The sequence below is a fragment of the Typopeltis vanoorti genome, chromosome 11, assembly GCF_054136105.1.
Source record: "Typopeltis vanoorti isolate ZY-2024b chromosome 11, IOZ_Tvanoo_1.0, whole genome shotgun sequence".
Lineage (NCBI taxonomy): Eukaryota > Metazoa > Arthropoda > Arachnida > Uropygi > Thelyphonidae > Typopeltis > Typopeltis vanoorti.
Genome location: NC_143559.1, coordinates 45,073,265 through 45,094,532, shown reverse-complemented (window position 1 = coordinate 45,094,532; position 21,268 = coordinate 45,073,265).

Genomic DNA, 21,268 nt, shown 5'->3' with positions numbered 1-21,268 from the left:
AAATAATAATTGCGATAAAATCAAAACAGCTCACGATAAAAAGTTTTTAAAAAAATAGTTCTAAATTATTCACAAGAGGCTTCCATCAAATTAACGCAAGTTAAAACCGCTAAAAACAACGTGTTACGCACATTGTTGATAATTGCACCTAAAAATTAACATCACGTTGAGGACTTTTTTTTTTGAATTTTACATTTTTCAAACATTTTTACAATAGTATAATGTACTTCTCTCAAAAATGAAACAGGTTATGTAATTGATAACGACCAAAGCAGTTGTTGTTTTCGTTGTGTTTTAGTAAAGTGAAGCAATTAACGTCATAAGGAAAGTCTACTATGACAATTGATTAAGTGTTCTCCATGCACTTTTCTATTGTCTAGTGAAAACAAACTCATATTTAGGAAGGAAAATCCCTTGTAAAATATAAGTTCATGTCAGTAATTTTGGTACTTTTTTCTTTGAGAAAACAATGGCTATTAATTTGTTATGACTTAAATAAACACTCTTGAAAATTAAGTACTCCTAATGAAATATGTACTGTAGATTAAGAATTATTCTTGCATAGATAAACAAAGCAAATCATCTTCTATAATACCACGAACCACACAACATGATGCTTCTGATCTTTTTTCAGAAAAAAATTACAAAAACGCCTCTTCGTCTTGATAATAATAAGTCTAGTGATATCTTTCCAGCTGTGTTGAAAACTTGTGATCTAGAATTCACATCCTTCTTATATCGCTTCCTATGTTGCTTGCATAACCTCATGCACATCTGGCATGGAAGAAAATCGTTTTCTGTCCTGTCCTTAAAAAAGAGAAATAAAAATCTACCATTGTCCGCATCTCAGTACTCTCGAAAGTCGTGAGACGATCATCAATAACCACCTTATTCAACCTGAAAACCCATAACTTAACGATTAATTGTATGAATTCTATTATTCCCATTCTACAGCAGACCTACTCACTAACTTTACTCTCCATTGAATGCAGGAGGCTAATGAAGGATTTAAAGAAGTTCACTTGGTCGCCGTTAATGGCGCATCAAAGTGTTCTGAACAAGCTGACATCTCATGGGCTCTCTCTTGCTTTTTGTAATTGGATTGTCAACTTCCTCAATTTTTATATGACTTGCACCCGCGAAAGTTGTAAGCCGGTAACACATTAGTAACATGGGCGGGTTAAGGTTTTTTTCTATTTGTTCTATTAAGTTGAAATACTTCGTGTAATTTTATCAAGCTACTTTAGGCCTCCAATAAACGAAATGGTGGATTCATGCCATAAATGAAATTCATCTCTCCCCTAAAGACGATCGCACACATGCCTACTCATGGCATGAATGTTTGTGATCGTTTGTTGGTTATCACCAATAAAGATGATCTCAGTATCCTGAGATCATCTTTCTTGGTTATGTCAACGTACACAGTTTAGACTGGCTTTCCTTCTAAACTTTAACAGAGCAACTAGAATTTGTGCTCCTAACTGATCGTTTTTATAAAGTGTTTTTCTCTAAACCTTTCTCTAAACACCAAAAGAAAGTAAACAATGGTTATAAAGGATCTGAAGATCGGGAGACAAATCAATAAGTAAAGTACTCTTGAGGGTTTAAACAAAAGACTTCTATTTTTACACCTGCTCTCTAAAGGCGTTTGCATGTAACTCACTGAGATACAAACTATGCCTGCTGCATGTGGCAAATATGGCGGCAAACAAACAAACAAACAAACCCCAACGATAACGGAAGGATCCTGATAGCGCGCAGGTAAACAGACAATCAGTCTCTAATGAAATAGATTTTCATATAAAGTGCCGTATCTGGAAACTTGAAGTGGGGGAAATAAAAATAAGAATTTAGTGTGTGATTTCTATTGCCAGTGAACGTATGCTTGATGCGCATGGCTTGAACAATCAATAGTTAGAAGATAAGGAACCCTCGATCATCTTATGTAACGTGCATCCAGCTTTTTCACTGAATGCACGTTACGTACGATGGTAGAGAGAAACTTATCTTCTAACTATGCAACTAAAGCTGGGGTTCCGGTCTTTGTACTCTCACTCACTCTCTTCCTTTCATATATCAATAATCTTATCCAGTTGGCTATAAACCCAATACCCAACTTTGTTGATGACAGCACACAACGCTCCGCCTTTTCATCTGACAGTCTATGTTCTACGATCGTCAAACCATTCTTTGATGGCGGGACAACGTTGTTATTTTCAGTGGCATCAAAACACAGTTCTGTCATATCACCCGCAAAACCAATTTTGTGATGCCGAGAGCGGTAGTTTGATGAGATCTTTCTTCTTAGGATTACTCTGTCATCAAACTATCGCTCTCGGCATCACAAAATTGGATTTATCATTCGCTCAAGAGGTTATTCCTCCTGTGAACGGATTTGAACGCTATACGACTCACACATTCGGCCGCCCAGCGAATCCTCTTCTCATATCTAGGATGGTTTCCCCCAGGAGCTCCATAAAAATACTGATTCAATACAGAAGGGAGCAATTAGGTTGATTAATGACCCATCTCTTTAATGCAAGTCGCACATTCTCACACGCGTTCAGTTTCTACCGCTTGCATCTTCTATAAATACTGACAAGGCTAATGGTTATTTGAACGATCATCGGTAATTCCTCTATACTCTGATAACTCCGTTGAAACGAGTGCAAAAACTACGCAACATCCCCTCACAGTTCAACTCCTAACCCAAAGAAAAAAATCTTCTCATTGTTTGTCCATTCTATTGCTTCCATCTAGAATGGTCTCTTTCATCTTGTGTTTTTTTTTTCGTGGAACACAATCCTCAGCTCTTCAAACTAAATGTGAACCTTCTCACCAACTTCTCGCATATGAGATTATCATAACAAATCTGAAAGAATATACGATTGTTTACAGTCAGTAATTATTTAACACTGTTAACCAACCAACCAGAATTCTAGATAATCTCGTCCATCTTTCAGTATCCAGGACCTCTTAGTTAGCTTCCACCCAAATACACTGTCGATGTATTTGGGTGGAAATACATCGACTTCTTGTCGGGTCTTCTTGTCAAGTCTAGTCATTGCTCATGTTTACCTTTCAGCAGATTATACTTCTACCAGTCAATGAAATATTTGTATCATGCGGCGCTACAACAGTGCCAACTTTTAGATTTTTGTCCTTTGTTTCCATTATCTGATTATTGTTCTTCCTTGCTGATCTAATTAACGAAATTATTGTAATGCAATGAGTGTTTTAATTCCCTACTTCACTCAAAACCCTCGATTCTTATCCAACAATTGTTCCAAAGCATTCCAAAGAAAAAAAAAGCATTTTTTTTTTGAAAATCGATCTTGCTACCCTTTCTTGACTACATTCATGCCCAATATCTATATTGTTCTTTCGTTCTCTCCTCACGATTTACAAAATGAAAAATACCATCTACCCGTGTTCCCGTGTGACCCTCTCAGAAGCTTGTAGATCTCCATCAGATCGCCTTTTTCTCCTTTTTATTGACGTATGTAGTTCTCAAACTCTCAATCTCTCCTAATATTCTATATTCTACGGTTGTAATATCATCTTTAATACTCTCCTTTTCATCGTTACCCTGTATCTACATCACCTGGGAAACCAGGAGACTACATCTGCGCATAGTAGCAAACGTAAGGTCATAACGAGGCCTTGTAAAAGTGAAACTATCCTTACATGTCAAGGTTAGTTTCAGCATTTCAATTATCTTCTGAGTTGCAGCTGAATTTTAAATTTCTGTCTACTAAACCTCTAAGATCCCTAGTCTAGTCAGTTCTAGCATAATCCCACCACTATAATACGCCATTTGATATCTCATTACAACAAAGTGCATAAATCTTACATTTATTAGCATTGAACAGAGGGCCATTATCATCTTACTCAACACTTTCCATGCATAATATTTCGTTTTGTTCATGGTACAGATAAATATGTGATTCTTCTGGTTTAGATGGAGGAGGAAACCGGGGATAGAATACCTGTTTCAGAGATAAACTTACCTCACTGAGACATTCCGTGTATCTCTTCATTGTTTGGCGTGCGCGCGTTCAAGGTCTCATGAACGCCAAAGTTGGATAGCAGCGCAATGACAGTCTGAGAGATTATAGTCGAGGTTACTGTTGAGATGTACTGGACTGAGAGCGATTTCTTTAGATTCTATATTTTTTTTCTCTTCAGTTCATCATAGCATCGAAAGATGTTTTCCGATTTGTCCCACACGACTGGATGAATGATAGAGTCTCCATCGTTAGAGTCAGCAAAATTGAGGACGTGGTTCGACAGAGCGCATGCGCTAGTTTTACCATATGTTATGTGTCTCATATGCTCTTCCAGACGTAATTCAATGGATTTTTCAGTCACACCAAAATAGGGCATGCTGCACAGTTACACCAAATACGCCGAAATATTTCAAGTTGTTATGTTTTTACTTGCGCGTACTGAGCAATGAACGGAGTTTAAGTAGAGAAGTGAAAGAAGTCCGGATATTATATTTTTTCAGAAATTTAGCTAATTTAGGCGAAACGGAACTGATATATATATTGTAAGGATATGTAGCCTTTTTCATTATTTCTATCTCCAATATGGCGATAGAAATAATGAAAAAGGCTACATATCCTTACTATATATATGAGTTACTCAAAATTGTTTTGAGTAACAATTTTGCTGAAACGTTGTAAGAAGAAACTAAGTTCTTTGTTGATATCCTCTTATTCGCAGAGGAGAGGAGCGTACAGATAATGACATGTTTTAAGGCGGATAGTGATGGGAGTGTGCATGGAGATATCTATATGTATGAGTGGGTTTTCTGTAAATGGAAGTCTTCAATTTCTCAGTTTGCCATCTAGGAATGGGAGAAAGCCATCAATCTTTAATTCTCAGTAAACTGTCATCTATATATCCCAAGTCAATGCAATTGTGTCTGGATGAAATGGCTGCGAGAAGAGAACTTGGGGGAATTTGAACGAGGCATTGTAATAGGGTGCATATTGCAAACTATACATGTTTATTCAGCACATTGTTGACAAACCAGAAGTGCAGGTAGTCAGCTGCAAGCGCTACTTGCAATGGAGGAACCACCACATTCACCGAACATGACAGTACGGTGGTATGAAGGATAACATATAAAACCGTCATATTCTTCGGCCGAAACTATGAACATGGAGCTCCGGGCATCGACTAGAGCACGAATCTGCACAGAAACATTCAGAACCGAGGATCACAACATGGGTTTTCATGGTAGGACCGCAACATACAACTCCCCACATTACCCGAGCCAACATGCAGCTCGTCGTCGGTGGTGCCAAGAGTACTTACAGTATGACATGAAGCTTAGAGAACTGTCTTATGAAGCGAAGGAAGTTGCATCCTCGGCTACTCAGAGAGGTATCTGAACATTTTGGAAATTGAAGTGCATCCTATTTTGTGACGTTTCTACGGAACTGACCATTGTCTCTATCAGCAAGACAATGCATCGTGTCATAAGGCATCTGCTGCTGCTGTAACCGATTGGTTTGTGGAGATGAATATCACCACAGTTGACTGACTTCCAGAGAGCCTTGATATCAACCCTATTGAACCTATGTGGGATGAACTGGAGCGTCAAATGAGGTCTAAGGACGTTATCGCCACAATAGTCCAAGAGCTCTTACATACATACAGAAAGAATAGTCCAAAATTCCCATTGATCGATATCGTACCCTTGCTGCAGTCATTTCAGCTAAAGAGGTCCTACATATTACTAAGGTGGGCGCCACGGCTGTTTAGTCCTCTCACTATGGTGTCCGACGACTTCTTTCCAAGCAGTGTATAACATCAGAGGGGTATAATGGATTACAGAGGTGTAGAAGAATTATCAAAAAGATCACATTACAGGCATCGATATATCATTCTCGAAAATATGGTCACTAACATCGGTATATGATACCCTTTAATGGCTACTCAAGCCTTACAGCGGTGGCTCAAACTCAATATACGACGTTGTATGAGATTCTTTGTCAAAAATCCCATTCTTTCACCAGAGAAGACTTGAGCTCGCCAAGTGCCGTTATTTTGCACGCCGACAGCCAAGATATTGCTACACATATTTTATCGGATTTAAGTCCGGTGATGACATTGATCACGGCAGTCGTTGGATATCTTCAATTTAAAGATACTCAGCCACCACTCCTATGGGTAATAGCACTGATATTGAAAGAAAAATCTGAAGTTGAAGAGATGCTACCCCATTCCCCGTTCTCTTTTGATCAAACTCTGTGATCTCTTTGAGTTTAAAACATGACTCATCAGAGAATTGAACTGTATCGACCATTTGTCAGAGCTCCTAGTCATATGTTCGTGGTATCTGTTTCGACGAGCTCTCCGATTGTCTGTGGTTAATTGGATACAGACATCTGACTTTCTTGCATAGTATCCACTTGAAGTGAGCTTTCTTAACACAGGCTGGTTCGAAATGTTTTCAGTTTCAACCGCGGCAACATTAAGATACAGTTAGTGAGAAGATATAATAGGATTCCTTACTGTTTTGTTTGACACCGCTTACGTTACTTTGGCCAGCTCTTCTTGTTTCTGTCTTCTGAAACTATGTCCGTAGTGCTGGAAAACACTTCTAAACACATTAGGTTCAACATGTCACCTTCGCCTGCAGCTTCCCAGCTTCAAGTAGCACATCAGCACGCTGTCTAGAAAAGTCATCTAAGCAGTGGGCTTACTCAGTGTTCCACTGAGGAAGCCCACTCGTGCTTTTATAGGCAAGAGGCACTATGTGCTTACCTGTTGAGTAGTGGAACACTTTCAATCGGAATCTCGGAATTTACATGCCGTAATATCTATTATACGAAATATTCGCCTTCAAAAGCACTCGTAAAACGGTTTGTTCTCTTAATTTTGTCGAGAAGTGTAACATTAGTCCTAATGCGGGGTAAACAGTCAGAAGAAAGCTGGCTAAAAGATGAATGAATAAAGAGGAAAAAAACGTTTGTACAGTAAAGTGAACTCTCAACCATACGTGTTGAACAGCAATTGCTTTTTTTTCTACCTAATTAATTATAAATGAAGCAATCGTGACAGCAAGTTAGATGGAGCTGTGTCTTTGAAAATACCCACAGAAAAGTAATGAGGTAGAAATATGACATTCAGGATAAAGTGAGTGGTCTGAGTTTTGAAAGATGAGAGTGGTCATTTATTAAGCCTACTCCCTCTACTGGATGGCGACAAATATTTTCTGTGACTATGGGATTTATTTGGCATTTGGAGTTGTACAGGTGGAAGGGATTTTCATGAGCAGTAAAGGACACCAAGTGTTTGGAGGATGATGAATCTATAGGGGCCACATATGGCTATAACAGTGATGGCAAACCTATGAAACGCGTGTCGACGGTGACAAGCCACAACGTTTTGGGTGACACGCCAGCGTTCATCATTACCCGACAACAACATTTTTTCTATTTGAGTTCAGTTCAGCTTTTGCATTCGTATGAAGAAGTGCGTTGAATTATTTTTATGCCAGTTCAACAACACTGCTGCAGAGGTAAGAACAGTTATTATTAATAAGTAATTGGTTAATACAACAAATAATAACAAATATTCATTTGATGTTATTACTTATGCATTAAGACTCCGCAGCAAAAAAACTCATTAATTGATTTTAATCAAATCAAATGCAATGTGTTCCATTTTATATTTCAATTAAATTCAAAATTATTATTAAAAGTAGATTAATTTTAGTGTACTATTTTAAGCTCAATTATCAGTGTGCATTCGCACTGATAATTGAGCTTATTGTCTATTGTAACTCACTGATTTTGTATTATTGTTATTTTACGTGACTGAGTTTGTTTTAGTCGTATTTCATTTTTGTAATTATTTGAAGTTTCAATAATCATAATACATAACACCATGCATTATGTATTTTTTTTAAATAAATGAATATATAAAGAATTGTTTCTCTTTTGTTCAGGGGAGGGGGGGGCACGCCAGCAGAGTCAAGTTGGGCATTTTCTAATTTTTGACACGCCAGTATAAAAGGTTCGCGTTTTAGACTCGTCGTGTCCATACCTTATCACTGGTCTAATACCATAAAGGGTGAAAGATGGAAATGAGTCCGAGAAATCTTACCTTGGCTGGAAATCGGAAAAATATCAAAAAGAGAAGTGAGTTAATGAGTTTAAAGCATTATGATGGAAAATAGTGAAGCTTTGAATGATTGTGGAATGAAATAAAGTACAGTGAAAAACGTGCAGATGATGTCTCAGGTTAATGAGAGAAGGACACTAAAAGCTCTATCGGATGAAAAGTGTGAGGCAAAAGTATAAATTTCGCCAGCGTCTGTGGGTAAACTTGAAGAGAACTCTATGACCTGTAAGTGAACGACTAGAAAGCAAACTGGCCAATTGCAAAACCCAAAGGTGCCATTTGATATTACTTTGTTTTGGTCTCTATCCTAGACCTGATCAAATGATCATCGAATATCAAAACGACCACACGTTTCTCCAAATTGCTGTGACATGTCCAAAGGTCTGTAAGGTTAGCCAGGTTATTTTCCGTACTGCGAGAAAGCGAACGATTCTGCTGGTGTTCAATAATTAATTGGAAGACTTCCTGGTAATGAAGAACTTGTCTCATGATTGCCTTCTCCATTGTTTTCGAGAGAACTAGCATGAAGATAAATGGATGACTACGTGATGCATAACGTTTTCTCTACTCTTTTAGGATAGTGTTGGTGCTGAATATAAGATTGCTTCACGACTTCTAGCTAGATACTAGAATCTAGTAACTAGACCATGGGTGGCCAACATTTGGCTTATTTTTCTGTTGAGAGATAATTTTCTCTGTTGCCTGAACCACAATGAGTGAAGAGGAATTGTCTTGGGCCGCATATAAAATATATGATATAGTTAATATATATAAATAACAAAACTTCCTTTTTTTAATTTTTATTATAACATTAAAAAAAGAGGGCAGCATAAACACAAAACTAGTGAGATTTTTGGCTTTGTGTACCTGAAACCAATTCATCAATGTCTAGCTCGATGGAAGTGGTTCCAATTCATAGTGAGCTCTCAAGGTTCTTGACAGACATTTTTGATCTAACTTTACTCTTCGTGTGCTTCATTCTTGAAAATAGTTGTTTACAAATATACGTCCTACCAAAAAGCGATGACCTGAATAAAGCGTGATTGTGAAGCGAAGGATGTTTTCTCTGAAGGAAGAAAGGTCTTATACAGGGTGTCCCAAAATTCACGCAAGAAGTAATTTTGATAGAAAACACAGGTTTTTAATTAAAAATTGTAATTTCTTATTGATTCAGAAAGCATACAGTATAGGGTTATGCATGGAATAGCATATCGGGTAAATGGCCTCCACGGCTTTGCTGGCACATACGCGCTCTTTTGTCGAAATGAAATTTTCCATGACCGTTTTGTATAAATGTGGCTGAATTTCGTTGATACAGCGCTCAATTTCCTCTTTCAAGCCGTAGGTGGTCGTTGGCTTGTTGGCATAAACCTTAGACTTCAAAAAACCCCAAAGGAAAAAGTCCAACGGTGTTAAGTCACATGATCTGGGCGGCCAATTCTGATCACCAAAACGTGAAATTACACGACCAGGAAATGACTCATGCAGTAATTGAATTGTTTCTCAGGCTGTATGGCATGTGGCACCGTCTTGTTGAAACCACATGTCGTCCACATCCATATCTTGCAATTTAGGCACAAAAAACTGGATTATCAAGTCGTGATAGCGAGCACCATTAACTGTTATTGCCTTACCAGCCGCATTTTCGAAAAAGAATGGACCGATGATGCCTCCAGCCCAAACTCTGCACCAAACAGCGACACGTTGTGGATGCATTTGTTTCTCAACAATCACTCGTGTATTTTCTGAACCCCAAATGCGACAATTTTGTCAATTAACGAAGCCATCAAGATGAAAATGAGCCTCATCGCTGAAGATGATTTTGTTCGAAAAATAAGCATCCATTTGTTGTTGTTCCATAATCCATTCAACGAACTCTCTTCGCTGTGTGTGGTCAGTAAGCTTCAATTCTTGAGTCAATTGAACTTTGTAAGCATAAAGATGCAAATCTTTCGTGAGAATATGCTGTAGAGAGCTTCTCGAAATGACCAATTCAAAACCACGGTGCCGAATTGATGTTCCTGGACTCTCAGCAACACTCACGAACTGCTTCGATGTTTTCTGTTGAATCACTTGTTGAAGGAACAAGTCGTTCAGCCAGAGTGTATAAGATCACTAATGTATCCAGTTTCCTTTAATTTTTTAATTAATCTTTTCACAGTTGATGAAGTTAAATCACTATTCCGACCATATTTTGTACGAAAATTGCGAACTGTAGCTGCCAAACCTTCATTATTTTTTAAATATTGCTCAACAATGAAAACCCGTTGTTCTTTCGTGTAGCGCTCCATTTTTAATAACCCTGAACTGTCAGCTGTCACGCTGTCTTTTTGTTTCTCGTTGGCAACACTTTACCGCACAAAAGGCGCTAAATTTAAATCTTGCGTGAATTTTGGGACATCCTGCAGAAATCTAGCAAAAATTCAATACCGGATTGCAACTCTATACATTCCATTTGAAAATTCGAAGGTAATGTACTTATGTCGATGGAAAATGGAGTTGCAAATATACAAAAAAATTATAATTTTTTTCTGAAATCTTGAAACCTATTCTCAAATTCCTGTATCAAAACGGAAAGAAAGAAAGAAAGAAAGAAAGAAACACAGTATATTTCGCTGTTCACAGCATCGTGTTTAGCCAACACATCGAAATGCATACAATTATGCATTTCGATATGGTTTCGATTCAAGTTATTGCCTTAACTTGAGCTTGCCATAATTTAAGTTTCATTTCAAACGCTGTTATGGTTTGAAACATAGCACAGATAAGTTGATTTTAATCTTGAAGACGCATGCTTAACTCATTTAAATGAGTTGTTAAATCCACCAAAAATGCTAAATCTGTCAGCCATTCTTTATCTTCAAGTTCTGGTACAAAGTTTTCTTTTGATTCCATAAATGATTTGGTTTCATTTTTTCAAATCATAAAATCTGTTCCGCTTTTTACCCCGACTTAGCCACCTTATTTCGGAAAAGTAGATGTACCTATAATCAGCATCCATACTCTTAAGTAACTTTGGAATTAACGATGATTCAATCCCTTGGACTGACCTTATGAAATTCACAACTTTGATGACAATTTTCATTGCAATATTCGTTTTAAGGCTTTCGCGCAAACGTTTTCTTGATGTACGATGCACAGATATTTCATCAAATGTGAGTTACCGGCGACAATTCCATCATCTTCTATTAACTTTAGAATTGCAGCTTTTTTACCAACAATCGTCGGGCGCCATCAGCAACTATAAAGGTATATGTTGATAAAGGTTAATGAAAATCACTTCAATGTAAGTTTACTGCTTCATACAAATCCAGAGATTTAGTTCTGTCTTTTAATAGCTCCAAAGAAGCTATTTCTTCAGTAAAAGTTTATTCGTTATCAATACCTCTAATAAAAATGGCAAGTTGAGCCCTATCTATAGCATCAGTGCTTTCATCCAAGACCAAACACAAAATTTGAAATAGGCAGCTTTACTCTTCAAATCTCTTTCGATAGATTTCCCTATTTCTTCAGTTCCCTAGTTATAATTTGGTAAGACAAACTGATTTTAAAAAAAATCTATCAGGAAAAATTATGTCTGCGACGCTTTGCATATATTGTTTAATAAACTAACCATCAGTAAATGATTTTTATTTATTTTGTTTCAATCAGACTTGCTACCACATAACTAGCTTTTATAACAGAGTCTGTTTGAGGGGTAACTTCGTTGAAAAACTTTGTTGAGATGACAGATTTTCTTTCAGTTCCTCTATTTTGTCTTTACGAAACATTCTTTGATATAGGTCGAATTGGGCAGCATGTCTTTGCTTATAATGTATTTTCAAATTATAATAATTGAAAACCGACACGATTTCCAAACAAATCAAGCATAATGCTATTTTCCCCCAAAAAAAGTACTCATTTGTCCATTTTTTATTGAACACTCTTCCTTCACCCACGATTTTATTTTGGTTCTACTTTAATAAATTTAGTTCAATCCTTTATCCAAGTGGAAGCAAACAAAGTTTGCGCCTGAAAATATCTTTAGGACTGAGGTAAGGTGGTGCATCCCTAGGCAACTCGCAGCAAAGGTGGACTAAGCTCTCATCACTCCTTGTCTCAGGAAATAGCTGCCATAATGCAAAACGCATCTCCTTGCAGACATGTATACTGCTATGCACTAAGGGAAGGGCCACTACCCAGACCGGTTTCGACCTTTATTGAGGTCTCATCAGCGGGAGGCAGACCCAGAGTGGTGATACTAAGGCAGAAGCAATAGAGTGGTCATATTTACTTATAGGAGTTGCCAACCGGTGTGCCACCTTATTATTAAATTACTATGGATATAGAGAAAGACTGGTTCTGCTTGGTTCTACTTTCTTTTGAGATTACGTTGAATGGATGCTAAGATTAATACTCCGGATATAGAGAAAGACTGGTTCTACTTGGTTCTTTCTTTTGAGGCTATGTTAAATGGATGCTGAGATAAAAAAAATTAATAATTAAATAACCATTTATTTTATAGTATTAGCGATGTTGTTAATGTAATTATAACAATATTATGAGCAAAAAATCTATTTGATAATTTTTGAACTTCCTATACGACAGCTAAAAAATTTATTTTAGTTTATTAAAATACGAAATAACACAAGAAGCTCCAGTTTAATCATTAAAAATTAATACCTATATATCTGTTTAATGACAAAAATGCCCGTCTTAATAGGAACACGCAGATGTAAGTAGGCTTAAATATTATTAATGGTAATCGCTGCGTCTTACTAGCCAAGTCGCACAAGCGCATGTCTGATAACGTCTGATACACTCAGCTTTTGATCTGACTGACTGTGTGTGTGTGTGTGTGTGTGTGTGTGTGTGTGTGTGTGTGTGTGTGTGTGTGTGTGTGTGTGTGTGTGTGTGTGTGTGTGTGTGTGTGTGTGTGTGGCAGGTGAAGGAGGAGAAGTTAGCACCGCACTATAACCCTTCCCAACACAGAGTTCTGTTGTCACCCACCCAGTCCGTGCTCTAGCACCGCGCAGTAGAGAAAAATATTGCTAAAAATCACATAATAATGTTAAAAGTTTAAGATCTTATGGGGCTGCATTACTAACAGTCCACGGCCACATGCGGCCGGGGGGTAGACACCCCTGAACTACACAACTATAATAGATACTTAAACAACCCGAGTTTTGAAAGAAAACTTCAATACATCCGCAATTCTTAGAGAATACGTTGTCAGCCTATGCAACGCACACTGCAGATTCAGAAGTGGGATTATAACCTCATTGATTTAAGCCATGCTTCTTGTATGAGGGGTTTTAGAATTACATAGATAAAAACAATATGTGAACACGCAGAGTATAAATGAAAGCGTCAATAGTTTGAGTGGAATAATGAAAAGTCATGTGGAGTGAGAGGGGAAATTCTGTTGAATTTCTCTTTCGTATCTAATAAAATCGATCTTTAATACCATTGTGTTTATACCAATCTAGTTGTCGCTTCTCAATGGATACTTGCTGAGAGATATGTCAGTACCTGAAAAAATCTCCGATGAACTCCAAAATGTCGTCACTGATCTAAAAGGCATCTAATAGAAAAATAACGTTTAATTACATGACCCAAGTAACACTTTTATCATTTGTTCAACATTTTAGAGAAAAGATTGTAATTGAAGACAGTGAGGTCTATTAAAAGCAAGTTACATATCAATAAGGGAAATTCATGTCTTTCTTTTGTGATGCGCTTTTTGAAGGTCCTACTACAGCTTATGAAAGTTTTTCTCCAAGATCCTTGAGGGTGGATTATGCCTATTTTTATTACATTTTAAGTGTTTCTTTCAGATCTGATGAATTGAAGTAAATATTGTGAAAGATAATATTACAATTTTTTTCCGTCTTTCTTTCCCAATCTAATCCACTGTTATTGCTCTAGCAGCAGAAATCGACATAACCTTAAATTATAATTGAAATCCGCTGTAAATGTTTACAATGTTGATGGTAGTTTTTCTAGTAGTCCTTGTAACGCAAGTAACCAGTCTGCGAGGTACTCTACTTTTGACCTGCAGTCAAACAAGGTTTAAACCGATTTAGAAAAAAATAATAATATAACTTACAATTCGTGTACACAGTTTGTGGAGTGCATAGTTAATAAGTTTTATGGCGAATGCTAGTTTGTGTTTGTGACCTGGGTACCACTAACGAAAAGAGTAGTTGAGACCATTAATTTAAAATTTTCCTTGTCATATATTTCGTTTTGATTTAGAAGTTTTCCTTGTATATCAATCAAACGAAATTTCATTCACAAGGTTAATGTGAGTAAACAAGATTTCTGGGTTTATTTTTTGTCACTTTTTTGTCAATTTACAGATATCCAATATGATACACATTGTTGCTGCTATACATAGTTTTCTACTATGGACTAAAGGTTTAGTTATATTGTTAAATAATGAAGAGTGCAATTTTTAAATGCAAAATAAATATTAAATAAAATAACAATATTAAAATGTCTTCAGAAGTACAAATCAGCGATTATTAGTAGTTAATTATGTGTATTCAGATTTTTCCCAAATTTTTGTGTATTCATATTTTTCCCAAATAATGTTTTTCATTATTATTTTTTATATGACCAAACTATTTTATATCGCCAGCAGAATATTAAAGAATTTTAATCAAAACAAGAAGGAAAGAATACTCAATGTAACTGTGGTCACAGTGAATGACAGAGATAGGTGTTTTTCTCAAATAATTTAAAGCCTTCTGGCTCAGAATCGAAAATTTTCCAAATCTGAAACATATTTCTCCTTTCGTTTCTGCTCCCATTGGTTCGTACTTGTCTTTATCCAATTGGGAAACGTTACGAGGTCAGAAAAACGCAAATCCTTCGTTTTTCATCCATTTATAAGGTAAGATTTGGAACAACAATTATACATTGTTGACAGAAATACTCTTGATTAGATGCCATCATCTTGAAAAATGATTTTGCAGAAGTTCTTCTTAACAAATGAAAAATTTGTCAATAAAAGTAGCAATCTTTGCAGTTGACCGCTATACAATGGACAGGAAATTTATGACAACGAACCCCAACAGGAAATTTTTTACAACGTTATTTCTCAATAACACAAAGAGAAATAATTAAATAAGCGATTATCTAGTAATTTACAGTCACACCCGGTGTTATAATCTTGTTTACGTTTGTGACACCACTCAAGAAGAATCCTAACATGGATGATGATTATCAAGATTTATCACAAAGAATAAATATCACAAACAAATCACAACGAAAACCACGTCATATATTCAGATACTGGTATAGATGGTGTTTCAGTTTTTTTCAGAATTATTTAATCCAGAAATTATTTTTCGATCAAGCAGTTAATCTACTTTTTGGGATAAATGTCTGGTCATGAAATAAAACTGGATTACATGGTATTCGGAAAGAAATACTGAAAAAAGGAGGAATAAAATACCTACCTATATCGCATAATTCAAAAGATCTTATTGAAGGCGAAATTCTAGACGATTAGAGAAGAGTTATCGGAGTATCCATTACAGAAAGGAAATAAAACTGTCAAACTGTTAGAAGTACAAGTCAATCCCCTGCTGTTGTAAGATTTATGCACGTACTTGAGAAGAGACTAAAAAATTGTGCGAGAGAAACTTCAGGAAGAAGAAACTGTGTGAACAAGATAAATCATAGGAATATAAAAAGGATCTGTTTATGTTTTGTAGATCTGATAAACTACTATTGACTAACGAAAAGGTCTTCAGAATGTAGCAGGAAATTACGATGCAAGGATGTAAAAAAGTCATTGATGTTAAATCAGGTGTAAGATAATATCTCAGTGTTATTTATCGTGTAAGTAGATTACATTTATGCAGATGATGTTATTCCGCTATCACGTGGAAGTGATCAGGACTCTTTAAATGCATATTAGTTGTAACCAGTTTGGAAAATCATTCAATTAAAACACAAACACACTATGAAAATAAGAAAAACAAGAAATACTGCATTTCTTAATGAGGAACATAGTATTAAAAAAAAGACCATGACGGAAGATCTGGATCTATCGGAACTGATGCTACCTAAAGTGTCTTGGAAGAAGTGCCCGATTTACTTTTAATGTGGACCGAGGCTAGAGTACGAGGCCGCAGAATAATCAGCGAGTTTCGTCATAAAGTCCTTATCTACATCTTAAGGATATTCTTTCAATAAAAGGTCCACTCTTCTGTAAAATTCCTTATTGGTAATATATAAGTACCCTAAATTTCTATTTTGGTTAAGTCGTAATTTTAGCTTTATAAAGGTACGCACCAAAACAAAATATTGTTTATGCAAAGACGCTCTCCATTACAAGAGCTATTGGTAGAACTGAACGCAGACAGTAAATAGGCAGATATCGGGACTTCCTAACAGTGTATTGCAGTCGAGGAACATGGGTAAATGTGGATATCTTAGCGACTCTGATCGTGGGCGTATTATCGGCGCAAGAAAGATGGATCATTCTATCGTCCAAGTGGTAAAATCCTAGGGTTTTCGAGGTAACCGTATCAAGGGTCTACCGAGAGTATACCATCAACGGACGTACCGGCGCCTAGCGAGCAAGTTGTGGCCTACCACACGCCATTGATGACCGAAATCGACGTAGACTGTCCAGAATAGTACAGCCCAATTTCAGGGCAACAGCAACGTCAGAGAGCGAACGGTGCGTTGTATCCTGCATACCGTGAGCTACGGAAGCCGACGCCATAATCGTGTACCACTGTTAACAGCTTATTATCGGAAAATGTGACTCGCCTGGTGGCGGGACATCAAAACTGGAACTCTGCAGAGTGGACCAGAGTCGTGTGGTCTGATGAATCCCGTTATCAGTTGTACTGAGCTGAACGGAGGGTGCGGGTGTGGTGTGACGCCGTGACTGCGTCGTGCTAGATCGGCCTTGTGGTGGTTGTGGCTCTGTGATGGTTTGGGGAGCCTCATGTGACGCATTAAGTTACTTAGTGCATCTGGAGAGGTCCTTAAACGCGCTAGCTATCAGAATGTGATTGTAATCACATTCTGGTAGCTTGGGTAGTTGCGGCCCCAAACCGGCCGCATTTACCCAAGCATTTATCACGAACACTGATCTGAGTTAAGGACTAGCAGTGGTCCTCAAGGACCCGGATTTAAATCCAATCTCTCTCTCTCTCTCTCTCTCTCTGGGACTCCGTAGAGCGAGACATCAGATCCATTTATCCAGAACTGACGTCTAAAGCTCAGTTGTGGACAATGCTGCAACAGGCATAGTTGGAATTACCTCCATCAATGTTCCCAGTCAATGCCTCAGAAAATGTAGGCTGTTATTCGCGCTAGAGAAGAACGGACACGCGCTATTAAGTGGATATCGTTAATGTTTTGCCTATTGAGTGTATGTGTCACTGGGCGGGCTTAAATTATCGCTTATGAAATTGCTGGTAGCACAATGACGTCATATGAATAGTTCTGGATGATACTAAGTGAACTAGCTTATCCCCTCAATCATCATGACGCCACATATTTTGCCTATTTCTTGATACTAAATGAGACCTGTGTAACTCAGTAGAAGTGACGTGTGCGTCTCTGCACCAGGCTGCGCACAGATAGACTTAACTTCAATCAGCGACTAGATTTAAGTTTAATTTGTCATTAGAGGAACTTTTTCTAAGCCTCTCTTCGACAATTTCTCGAGTTAGTCGATCTCTGGGACGGACAAGCGGATTTTTTCTACCCTTTAAACTCGGGTTATTTGTTCTGTAAACTCACGAAAATCGACCGTGGAACACACATATGTCAGACAATAACATATGCTGTTGTCTATGTTTGCTATCTCTTCATCACGCCCCACTTATAATTAGTGAAAATCTTGGAGAGCGATCTCTGATTGGCTAGTGGTTGAAATTGAACTTCCAACTTACTCTCCAAAAGTACAATAGAGTTAAATGGCGCCTCGCTTATTCCTTATTAGGGAATAATAAACGGCGTTACTTGATTATGTGTTATATAGTAAGTGCTACTTCTGTGTTGATATGCCAACAAAAAGAAAAGATATGCAAATCTGTAATAATAAATAAATAAGGGAAACTAAACGTATGCCGTATGATGAAGAAACTTTGGGGGTCTAAAGAAATAAAATTAAAAACCAAAATTAGGCTCTTCAACACTAATGTTAAACCAGTTTTACTATACGGATTTGAGACATGGGCAAAGGAAAACATAAATAAAATACAGGTCTACATAAACAGATGCTTGGAGAAAATACTAGGAATATACTGGCCAAATAAAATAACAAAGACAGAACCTTCAGAGAGAACAGGTCAAACCAGCATCAGAAATGAACACTAAAAGAAAATGGAACTGGATAGGTCACACAATCAGGAACCCAGAAAAAGAAATAGCAAACCTTCCACTAAAATGGAATCCCCAGGGCAAGAGGAAAAGAGGTAGAGCCAGGATAACATGGAGAAGAGAATTAGAAACACATCCAAGACGGCTGGGATATTCCTGGAAAGAGATCAAAAAAGAAGCATTCAATAGTCAGATGGAAGTCGATGGTTGCGGCTCTATGCTCCGCAGGGAGCGAAGAGAATAGGTAAGGTAAGGTAAACGTATGCCAGAGAAACAATCGTAACACTGTTGTTGGTGCAAATTTATATTTTGGGACATTTACAGAAGCTCAAAATTTATGAAATCCAAAAGCTATAAAACTAAACCATTAGCAAGCACAACAATATGACTTCAAATTCATTATGCCCTACAGGATGCAGCCTGGTTAGTGTACAGCTAAATCGAGCATTGCTTAGAAGGAAGAAATATTAAATTATATATTATTGGAGAACCGACAAATAACAAAGGAAAGTTTTGAGGAAAATTGTTGACAAGAAGCTAGTAAAAAATTTATGAAAAAAAAATTTAAAAAATGAAATGACACGTTAATGGAAAAATCCGATTGGAATTCATATTATGACTAACCACTTATTCATATAAATTCGTCTAACTGATATCCGTTTATTCACATACTCAATAACAACTTGCATTCCGAGACATATATTTCCATATTCCATGTATTCTATTGTCAAGGAAAATTATATGAAATATAATTTTCCTTGTCAGTCTTCAGTGAATTTTAGACTTTTCTTCTTTTGACACCTCCTTCATCGCTGAGCTCAGTAAAATGTAAACAACTTTACATAAATTTCTTTACCAAAAAAAAAAAAAACTAACATTCGCGTGACTACGCTTATAAAGTGGCATTGGAGATATCTTGGTCTAAAGGAAGATGAGACATAAATAATCACTTGTCAGTTACTTATTCGCATAAAAACAATTTAATCAGACAAGTTATGAGGAAAACAATATTTAAATATTTTACCTCTTGTCACTCGTTTTCAGCTATAAACATTTGATAGGAAGTATCTTGTGTATGATGCGAAGAACCTTTCAGAGAATTCTTAAGTGGAAGATGAGTTGGGGTTAACCCTGTCTCATATAGAAATGCGAGAATTTTTTCCTACCGGAAACGTGGGTTTTTTTTAATTTTGCAACTATAAAAAATAACCAGGAGAATACACGCAATTTATATACAGGAATTTAGATTTAGATATACGACAAACACCATCTTATCCTAAAAATTATGGTAAGGAAAGATAGTCTCTGAGAAGATTGTAAGTCTTGAGGTGTCTTAATAGAGACGGAGATTATTACTAAGCATTTGACTCAGCTATGCTGTTGTTGTTGTTAAGTACATAACTTCTTATCTCACCTAAAAAGGCATCATAAACTAATAAAGGATATCATCCATTTCCTAATGAAATCTGAAATTAAAAATAAAATCCTGTTTTCCAATTTGACTATAATTCTTATGAGAAAAGTCGTATTTTATTTTAACCATACACTTGACTTCGTGGGGTAATTTGCTCAATCACTTTATTGAATGTTCTGAGACAAATTATTAAAAAGAAAATACAGAAACTGAGAGAAACAACATGCGCATTAATATCATAAGCCTACATCATACGCAATCGCTTTCCTCTTTTAAAGTTTTGGGAAACTATGACTTAATTTTCACGAACAATGTTATGATCATCCTGTTTCTTATCTAAAAACGGTTATTCAGATAACTGTCAGTTTAATATGAACATTTTAAATACACAATAGTGTCTTCGAAATTAATGTTAGAAAACTGACGGGTTGATGAGGCCCAATCTTTAGCCTCTCCAAGCCAAGTCAACCGCGTACAACGAGGTTTCCCCAAAGTTGTGGGGTAGGAGAATCTGACAAGGCGAGTATTGCGTATCCTTCCTGGTTGGGGTTAATATCAAAACTAACCGTAGGTGGAAGATGAATTTTCTCTCCTGGAAAATAAAACTATTCTACTTATTGGAGGTATGAAGTAGCAAATGTCATGTTTTGTCTCAAGAGCAGGGTCTCCAGTTTCTGCCTCTCTTTTTTCTCACATGCAAGTACGGTTGGACATGCTCAACACACAGTAATTAATTAAAAGAGCAGCCAGATGGTAACCGAATGGTAATATGTCAGGCGGATTTCTGTCAGCTGCGAATAATTCGACTGGTGCTTCATTTTCGGATGGATCGTGTCTGGAAAGAGTCCAAGTGTTGCAGAGTGAAGATATCCTCAAGATAACAAATGAACTGGGTATTCCTTTGTGACGCACTTCCTTGATCCATAATGCATGTTTCTGCTAATTGAGATTATTATTCCAATAATAAAACATAACATTAAAAATAATATGAATGGTGGTGTTTTTAAAAATATCCTACGGAAAACAGCAAAAATCAAATGAAATAAAAAATGCAAAAATATACAGAAATACACTTCCGCATCTATTCCATTAATATCTGGGACCTCAGTACAAACATTAATGATGTACACCACTACTTACAGTAATGAAAATCGGGTCTTTTATCACTTGTTGGCATGATCTCAACTGTCATCTTCTTTAACTACAATTAGCCTCATGATGCCTTCCTCACGAAGGGAAGAACATGTGCATTAGTCATGAGATCTGAAAGTCCTTGTTTTAAGTTAACTTGTATGCCCTCTATGTGATGATCAACTGACGGATTTCTATCCTCTCTGCGTTGCCTTGTTTGCTTCCTTTACCACTCACCCACTTCAA